Source organism: Chlorocebus sabaeus, chromosome 24, assembly GCF_047675955.1.
Source record: "Chlorocebus sabaeus isolate Y175 chromosome 24, mChlSab1.0.hap1, whole genome shotgun sequence".
Lineage (NCBI taxonomy): Eukaryota > Metazoa > Chordata > Mammalia > Primates > Cercopithecidae > Chlorocebus > Chlorocebus sabaeus.
The window spans coordinates 78,681,013-78,690,911 of NC_132927.1; the positions used below are offsets into that span (position 1 = coordinate 78,681,013).

At 48.8% G+C, this 9,899-nt stretch overlaps 1 non-coding gene across 1 annotated transcript; it reads left to right on the plus strand.

Annotated features, from left to right (window-relative positions):
- Positions 1 to 7,587: 7,587 nt before the first annotated feature.
- TRNAI-AAU (transfer RNA isoleucine (anticodon AAU)) lies at positions 7,588 to 7,661 on the plus strand. Its single transcript has one exon. It is a non-coding gene; the product is annotated as a tRNA-Ile (tRNA).
- The last annotated feature ends 2,238 nt before the right edge of the window (positions 7,662 to 9,899 follow it).

Genomic DNA, 9,899 nt, shown 5'->3' on the forward strand with positions numbered 1-9,899 from the left:
GCTTTAATTGGGTTTGGGAGCTTCTACGCGAATTTTTTTTTTTTTTTGAGACGGAGTCTCGCTTTGTCGCCCGGGCTGGAGTGCAGTGGCACGATCTTGACTGACTGCAACCTCCCACTCCCAGGTTCAAGCGATTCTCCTGCCTCAGCCTCCTGAGTAGCTGGAATTACAGGTGCCCGCCAACAAACCCGGCTAATTTTTCTATTTTTAGTAGAGACGGGGTTTCACCATGTTGGCCAGGCTGGTCTCGAACTCCTGACCTCAAGTGATCAGCCCGCCTTGGCCTCCCAAAATGCTGGGATAATAGGCGTGAGCCACAGCGCCTGGGTAGTTTTTCTTTTCTTTTTCTTTTTCTTTTTCTTTTTTTTTTTGAGACAGAGTCTCGCTCTGTTGCCCAGGTTGGAGTGTAATGGAGTGATCTCGGCTCACTGCAACCTCTGCCTCCCGAGTTCAAGCAATTCTCCTGACTCAGCCTCCTGAATAGCTGGGATTACAGGCATATACCATAATGCCCGGCTAATTTTTCTTTTCTTTTTTTTTTTTTTTTTAGTAGGGATGGGGTTTCACCATGTTGGCCAGGCTGGTCTTGAACTCCTGACCTCAAGTAGTACGCCTGCCTTGGCCTCCCAAAGTGTTGGGATTACAGGCGTGAGCCACCACTCCCAGCTCGTTCAACAAATATTAAACACCTATTTGCCAGGTATTGCTCTAGGCATGCGGGATACATGAATAAAAAAGACTGGCACCAAAGCATCTCATGATATTTCAGAGCAATAGGGAGAGTGAGAAGTTCCAAAAGTATCAAAAGAGAAAAACTGATCATATCCAAAAGATTGGGTTCCAGCATGATGTTGGACTTCTCAGCAGCAAAACTAGACATAGTAGACAGAGAAGTGCAGCTTTCCAAGTACCAAGGGACAGTAACCTCTAACCTAAAATTTTCTAATTATTAGCCTAGTGTGAGGGTAAGAAGAAAGATGTGGGCCAGGCAAAGTTGCTCATGCCTGTAATCCAGGCACTTTGGGAGGCCAAGGCAGGAGGATCACTAGAGCTCTGAAGTTCAACACCAACCTGAGCAAGATAGTGAAACCCCATCTCTACCAAAAATACGAAAATGAGTCAGGCGTGTTGGCACATGCCTGCCGTCCCAGCTACTTGAAAGGCTGAGGAGGGAGGATCCTTGGAGCCCAGAAAGTCGAGGCTACCGTAGCCATGATCATGCCACTACACTCCAGCCTGGGTGACAGAGTGAGATTCCATCTCCAAAAAAAAAAAAAAAAGGAAGGAAGGAGGGAGGAAGGGGGAGAGGAAGAGAGAGAGAGAAACCAAGCAAGAAAGATGTATTCAGATATGCAAGGTCTCATTTACTTTCCATGAGCCATTTCTTGGGAAACCAATGAAGGACGTTCAGAACCCAAATGAAAGGTAAGTAAAAGAGGCAGCAACCTGGAATCAGGAAGCAGAGGACCCGACAAAGAAAAAGGGGAAAGGGATTCCCAGGATGGTGGTGAAGACCCGCCCAGGATTAAACTGCGGCAGGCCTGGAGAACCACCAATCCAGGTTAGACCAGGAGGATGGAAAACTCTGAAAGGATATCTCCCAACTTAAACACAGAAAACAATTGCTACATTATCTCACATATTTGATTACATTAAGAGCAGTTTCATAATTCTGGCAGAAAGTCAGTGACTGTTACATAGAAAAGTAAGCAAACCAAATGCAAAGGAAAACAAGAAGTTCCATTAGAAAGGAATGTAATTACAGTACACTATGTGGCTCAGTTGAGAACAGTGTTGACATAGGCATAGCAATATAAACACTGACTATTGATTTCAGTAAAACTTGGTAGTATTAGTATTTGGGGATGATGAGAGGGGTTTCGAACGTGTACATGCATTGGGGGAATGTTGGCAAAAGAACCTCACTTAGCATAGAATGAAGTCAATAGATAAAGTCTAAAATTGAAAAAAAAAGAATTAGAAGTAAAATCATATATTTTAGATTTATTGGAGTAAAAAAAGAAACTGCTTGAAAAGCTCATAGTGGGCAGGACATGGTGGCTCACACCTATAATCTTAGCACTTTGGGAGGCCAAGGTGGGAGGATCACTGGAGCCCAGGAGTTCAAAACCAGCCTGGGCAACATAGTGAGACCTCATTTCTGTAGAAAAAAATATATATAAATAAATTTAAAAGTTCACAGTGATTGCCTCTGGGGAGTTGGATTGGGCTGCAAGGAAGGGGTGGAGTAGGAGAATACTATCTTTTATAATAAGGCTTTTAGTATTATGACTTTTAAAACTGCAATTGTTTTACTTTCATAAATATAAAATGTTAATTTCAAAAAGCTTCGTTGTATGTTTATTAAGAAAAATCAGGGCCGGGCGCGGTGGCTCACGCCTGTAATCCCAGCACTTTGGGAGGCCGAGACGGGCGGATCACAAGGTCAGGAGATCGAGACCATCCTGGCGAACACGGTGAAACCCCGTCTCTACTAAAAAATACAAAAAACTAGCCGGGCGAGGTGGCGGGCGCCTGTAGTCCCAGCTACTCGGGAGGCTGAGGCAGGAGAATGGCGTAAACCCAGGAGGCGGAGCTTGTAGTGAGCCGAGTTCGTGCCACTGCACTCCAGCCTGGGCGACAGAGCAAAGACTCCGTCTCAAAAAAAAAAAAAAAAGAAAAAAGAAAAATCAGAAAATCAGAACATTAAATGTATAAACATTTAATAGGAGGAAGGCCAAAGATGGCCCGAAATCCACCGGAAGCCAGGAGACAGCCTGGAACGGTCTCCCTGGGAGCCTCCAAAGGAAGCGACCTTCCGGACACCCTGACCTTGGATGTCTGCCCGCCAGAACTGTGAGGCCATATATTCTGTTGTGTGGCCACTTACCTTGTGTAAACATTTAATAGGGTTTCTTTTAATTTTATTTCTAAATGAGTTCGTTTAGAAGAATTCAATCTGTTTTATAAATTAAAGCTTTACTCAGGAATGCATGAAACTGTACATGTTATGAGTTATGCATTGAATCGTGTCCCCCGGAAAAGATGTTGAAGTCCTAACCTGCAGTACCTCAGATTGTGACCTTTCTTGGAGATAGGGTCTTTGCAGAGGCAATCAAGTTAAAATGAGGTCTTCGGCCTGGCGCAGTGGCTCATGCCTGTAATCCCAACACTTGGGGAGGTCAAGGCGGGCATATCACTTGAGGTCAGGACTTCAAGACCAGGCTGGCCAACATGGTGAAACTACGTCTCTACTAAAAAGACAAAATTAACTGGGCGTGGTGGCTCACACCTGTAATCCCAGCTACTCAGAAGGCTGAGGCAGGAGAATCGCTTGAACCTGGGAGGCGGAGGTTGCAATGAGCCGAGCCAAGATCGCGCCATTGCCCTCCAGCCTGGGCAACAAGAGGGAAACTCCGTCAAAAAAAAAAAAAAAAAGGTCTTCAGGGTGGCTTTAGTCCATTATGACTGGCATCTACACAAAAGGGGCGATTTAGACACAGGGACACACAGGGAGAAGAGCATATGAACATGCAGGCAGAGATCAGGGTGAAGCTTCTACAAGCGAAGGAAGGCCAAAGTTGGCCCGAAATCCACCAGAAGCCAGGAGACAGCCTGGGGCGGTCTCCCTGGGAGCCTCCGAAGGAAGCGACCTTCCCGACACCCTAACCTTGGACGTCCGCCTGCTAGAACTGTGAGGCCATATATTCTGTTGTGTGGCCAACACAGCGGGTCGTTACTGTCAGACCAAAGGTTCCAGCTTATAAACAGAATGAAACATTTCATAAGTTGAGTTTAAAGAAAATGGATTATTTAAAATGCACGTGGGCTCCCCGCCCCACATTAAAAACAAAACACAAAACAAACAAACAAAAAAATACAAGGCGGAGGTTGCAGTGAGCCGAAATCGCGCCACTGCACTCCAGTCTGGGCACAAGAGCGAGACTCCGTCTCAAAAGCAAAAAGCAAAAACAAGAAAGCAAGCCCGAATGGTATTCTGTACCACTTAATTCTGGAAGTGTGTAGATTTGTGTTTTCGTCACTCAAAGAATGAGAATTAGGGTTTGTCTAAGAAGAGCTTTAAGAAGGGGTGAGAAGGGGAGGGAGAGGTCCCGGGGACAGAAAACTGCTCGCCCGCGCTCGCCCTACGACTGCACGTGGTCGCCCGAAGCCTGGGTTCGTGACTGACGGCGCAGGTCTCGGGTGCCCTCTAGCGGCCGACATCAGTCACTGCGCCCCCGCCCCGGCGTGCCCAGTCCGCTCCGCCCACCTGGGACGCGTGGCTTGAAGTCCCGGGAATGCCACGGCTGCACCCACTAGGGTCGGTCAACTTGGCTTCTTTCAGGAGACCTTGACTGACCACCCGCTGTGTGCCAAGCACTGTTTAGGTGCTGGTGAAATAGAGCCCACTGCTCCTGGAGTTCGCTCTAGCGGTGGGAGGCGGACGGTTAGCAGCGGGAATAAGCGATGGAGAAGGGTCGGGCCGGGAACCGCAGGGGTCCTGGGTGCGGGTTGCGATTGCAAATGGGGGCATCGGGGAAACCTCGCTGAGTAAATGACATTTAAGCAGCGACCACGACGAGGAGGAGGAGTTTTGACATTGTCTGCAGGAAGAGTGGTCCAGGAAGAGGAAAGGAAGCGCAAAAGCCCCAGCACAGGAGCAAGGACCAGGGAGGAGGCGAGGGGGCTGCCGCGGAGGGAGCCGGGCCGGGGTGCAGGAGGGCAGAGGAGAAAGGCGCAGGTCCGGTGGTGTCTTTTTTTTTTTTTTTTTTTTTGAGATGGAGTCTCGCTCTGACGCCCAGGCTGGAGTGCAGTGGCGCGATCTCCGCTCGCTGCAAGCTCCCCGTCCCGGGTTCACGCAGTTCTCCTGCCTCAGCCTCCCGTGTAGCTGGGACTACAGGCGTCCGCCACCGCGCCCGGCTAATTTTTGTATTTTTAGTAGAGACGGGGTTTCATCGTGTTAGCCAGGATGGTCTGGATCTCCTGATCTCGTGATCCGCCCGTCTCGGCCTCCCAAAGTGCTGGGATTACAGGCGTGAGCCACCGTGCCCGGCCCTATTTATTTATTTATTTATTTATTTATTTATTTATTTATTTGAGACGGAGTCTCGCTCTGTCGCCCAGGCTGGAGTGAGTGGCGTGATCTCAGCTCACTGCAAGCTCCGCCTCCCGGGTTCGCGCCGTTCTCCTGCCTCAGCCCCCCGAGTAGCTGGGACTACAGGCGCCCGCCATCACGCCCGGCTAATTTTTTGTATTTTTAGTAGAGACGCTGTTTCACCGTGTTAGCCAGGGAGGTCTCAAACTCCTGACCTCGTGATCCACCTGCCTCTGCCTCCCAAAGTGCTGGGATTACAGGCGTGAGCCACCGCCCCCGGCCAGGTGGTGTCTTTCAACGGGATGTTACCCTGGGCGTAGGGTTGTCACCCTGGGCGTAGGGTTGTCAGATATAGCACAGGTATTCTTTTAGTATAAGTATGACCCAAATACGGCATGGGACATACTTACACTAAAAAAAAAAAAAAAAGCTTCATTGTCCTTCTGCAATTCAATTTTAACCCGGCATCTTGATCTATACTTGCTAAATTTGGCAGGCCTTTTAGGGCTGGGGCAAAAGGGGAGAGTGTGAACAGAGAAATGACTTGATCTGACTGTTTTAAACGCATGTGACTCTTACCTATTGCTATGCCAGTGTGCTAGGTTCTGGGCATTCATTCAGCTGTAAGCAAAATGCACAGGATGCCTGCACCCCCACCCGTGTTCTGTGAGAGGGCTTTACCCCTTTGGCCTGCTCATCCATCCTTGTCCATTGGACACTGTAAAGTGCTCCAGACTTCAGGAAGCTTGCTTGCCCAGCCTCCCAACACACCACCTAATCTTCTCTATTCCCTGTAATATCCGCCTTCCTTGCTATGCGGTGAGCTCCATGAGGACAAGGATTAGGTTTCTTTGACTCACAGCTGATTGGGGGCCAGCCACTGCCAGACTGAATGAGTATGTCTTCACTGAGTGTCCGTTTTTCTAAACCTGGTCCTCTAGCCTTGCTCGTGGAGGGTGACCTACCTAACATCCTTTACATAAAATCTGTTCAAATCAGCTAGACTTGGTTTCTGCTGCTTGTGACATGGAACCCTGACGATACATCAGTCCCGGCAGTTTAGTGGAGTAATCAGAGCAGAATGTATAGTGTTAAAAATCTGGCCGGACGCGGTGGCTCACGCCTATAATCCTAGCACTCTGGGAGGCCGAGGCAGGCGGGTCACTTGTCAGGAGCTCGAGACCAGCCTGGCCAACATGGTGAAACCCCATCTCTACTAAAAATTAAAAAAAAAAAAAAAATTAACCGGACATGGTGGTACGCACCTGTAGTCCCAGCTACTTGGGAGGCTGAGGCAGGAGAATCGCTTGAACCAGGGAGGCATAGGTTACAGTGAGCCGAGATTGCGCCACTGCACTCCAGCCTGGGTGACAGAGCGAGATTCTGTCTCAAAAAAAAAAAAAAAAAAAAAAAGCTGGTGCTCGCTGCTGGTGCTCCTGGAGTGGGAGGGCCACGGCGGAATACCATAGTCAGACCCTGTAGGAGACCAGCAGACCTCTGTGGCAGGCACGGTGGTGGTTTGTCTTCCCCGCCTTTTCTTTCTCTCTCTCTTTTTTTGCATATAGATCCTATGCTTTTAGGGGTGGGTACCATCGTTGCCCACCCAGTGGCTCTTTCAACCCTTCTACCTTGTACCGTGTGATTTATTTAGGTGCTCAGTTAAGAGAGAGAGCAAAATGAAAACATTTTTTCCGACACTAAAAAAAAAAAGAGGAGAGAAAGCTATGGTGGAATCATTTAAAATGACATTTGTAATTGTTTAGGGATATGCTTATTCTAGAATATTAAATGCAAAAAGAAAGATAAAAAATAGACTGCTTCATTGAGCTGAAATCGCGCCATTGCACTCCAGCCTGGGAGACAGAGGGAGATTTCGTCTCAAAAAAAAAAAAAAAAAAAAAAAAAATCAGTGCTTCATACAAGGCTTTGGATTCTGTGTGTGTGTGTGTGTGTGTGTGTGTGTGTATGTGTGTATATATATTATATATATAAAAATACACGTGTGCAGTAGGAAAAAAACCGGCAGGAAGGAAGCCAAGACCCCAGCGGCCCTTGTTTATTGGCCGATAGGGAATTCGGTGGTTCTATTGTCCTTTGTCTGGTTTTCTGTAGTTTCCAAGCTTGATTTAACCATGCTAAAGGCCTCTGTTACGCGAAGTTTCCACGCTGCAGGATTCTCGGAGACAAAAACAACATTGAGTTGGCAAGTTTGAAAACCTTCTCACTGCCGAGCTAAGCCTGCCATGTGCAATTTGCATTTTCCCTGTGAAAGAAAGCCGCCTTCGCTGTAGGGAGCCGCCTCCCTTCTCCTTGAAGTCCCCTAGGTCTCAGTTTCTGCATCGGACCAATGGAGATGACTGTGAAGAGGTCGAAAGTCGCTGCCGGGGCGAGGCGGAATGCAGCCAGCGGCGAGTACTCGGCAAGGAGTCGCTAGGGGGCGGGCGCGGGCATGAAGCCCTCTTAAACACTCTGGTGGCATCCTAGCGGCAGTTGGCCGGTTAGCTCAGTTGGTTAGAGCGTGGTGCTAATAACGCCAAGGTCGCGGGTTCGATCCCCGTACGGGCCAGTCTCGCTTTTTTGTTTTTTTTTCCCTCTATGAATTCTTTTTGCAACTCTTTTTAAAAATATTCCTTTCTGGTACTGTAACCGGCGTGCATGCAGGAGCGAATTGCGGAATCTTTTGGACTCGGCCCAGAGGTTGTCGAAGGCGGCCTGCTGGTGAGGAACTCAGCGCGCGCCGGGGCGGTGGCTCATCACCCTGAGTCCGGGCGCCCGCCACCACCTGAAGGGTCTGCTTTAGAATGCCATTGGTTAGGCCTTTTACATTTGTCATTTTAAAGGACACTCGGGACATCCAAACCAATGCACATCCCCCACCCCACGTTTTCTGAGGCTGCGTCTGGCCTGGAGGAACCGCCCAGTGAACACAGGTGCTCCCAGATATCACCGCCTAGTGTTCCTTGCAGAGAAGTCTTAGAGTTGAAAATTCAGGTCTGGAATGAACGCATTCCACAGATGCGTATGGAGAGCTACTGCATGCCCAGCACCGTTCTAGGTTGGGAGCAAAACGGTGAGACACAAACCCCAACCCGCGTGGAGACAGTGACCAGCCACAAGGTGACTGCCATGTTTTTAGTGAGGCGTCCAGGTTGTGGAAGCCTCTGGAACCCTTCTCTTGCTCCCCCCCGCGTTTTCTTTTCAGAGAGACATCCTAGGCTTCGCATTTCTTCCTCTTAGTTCTGCATTTTGCAGCCAGAGCAAGTGGATGAATTTCTCACTCGGTTCAAGTTTCTAGGGTGGTCAGGTGTGTTCAGTTAAACAAAAGCCCATTGTATAGGGTTAATGCCATTTTACGTCAGGATCCGGCAGGGGCTCCACCTGGGTTCGAAAATTCTACAGTGGAAACAGGTACTAGCTCTGACCTAAATAAGAAGCAGCTCAAAATCTACAGACCTTGGTAAGTGCCCAGGGTGTAGTAAAAGTTCTCAGTAAATGCCAGTCGATGGCGCTGCTGCTATTATAAGCAAAGTTAGGAGAGCCTGGGGCAGCCGACACCCAAAATAGACACCTGGACACACGATGGATGTCACATATTTTAATAGTCGTGCCAGGCACATTGTTAGATGTAGGGACACAGCATGGAGGAATCGGTGGAGGTTGCTGCCCTCAAGTTTCCTGAGCTTGAAGGGGTTTAGAATATGCCACGGTGGCATAAAAATTACTTTGAGCAGAAGGCATTTGAATTCCTGAAATCTGGCTGGGTATGGTGGCTCATACCTGTAATCCCAGAACTTGGGGAGGCCAAGGCAGGCGGATCACCTGAGGTCAGGATTTCAAGACCAGCCTAACATGATGAAACCCCATCTCTACTAAAAATACAAAAATTAGCCGGGCGTGGGGGCGGACGCCTGTAACCCCAGCTACTCAAGAGGCTGAGGCAGGAGAACCGCATGAACCCAGGCGATGGAAGTTGCAGTGAGCCAAGATCGTGCCACTGCACTCCAGCCTGGGTGACAGAATGAGACTCTGTCTCAAAAAAAAAAAAAAAAAAAAAAAAAAAAATCCTGAAATCTCTTATCTGCCGAAAAGCAGAGCTTCCCAAGATCTCACAAGAAGTCAATTGTCAGGCCAGGTACAGTGGTTCACGCCTGCAATCCTAGCACTTTGGGAGGCCTAGGCAGGTGGATCACCTGAGGTCAGGAGTTTGAGACCAGCCTGGCCAACATGGCGAATCCCCGTCTCTACTAAAAATGCAAAAATTAGGTGGGCGTGGTGGCGCGTGCCGGTAATCCCAGCTACTCCAGAGGCTGAGGTGGGAGGATCACCTGAGCCCGGGAGGTCGAGGTTGTAGTGAGCCAAGATCCTGCCACTGCACTCCAGCCTGGGTGACAGAGTGAGATCTTATCTCAATAATAGTAACAATAGCAATAATAATAAAATTGTGGTAAGATACACATAATATAAAATTCACCATTAAAAAACAACACAGAAGGGAGCAACGTGAATGCAATGTATTGATGAGGATGGTGGTGATCTTCCAGAACCCAGGCCCCCAGCCTTACTTTACTGGCTTCAGCACTCATCATACTGCGCTGGAAATGTTAGTTTCCTCCTCCTCGGCACCCAGACTGTATACCCCCCGGGGCAGAAACAGCGATTTACCCACCAGGTGCTTAATAAGGGTTTGTTGACCAGTGAACCTCCTGCTCTCCCTGGGGAGAGGAGCTCGGACATGTGTACACACCTGCAGCTACAAGATTCGGAGGGCGCACAGAGCCTCAACCGTAAGGAGAGGCGATCAGGC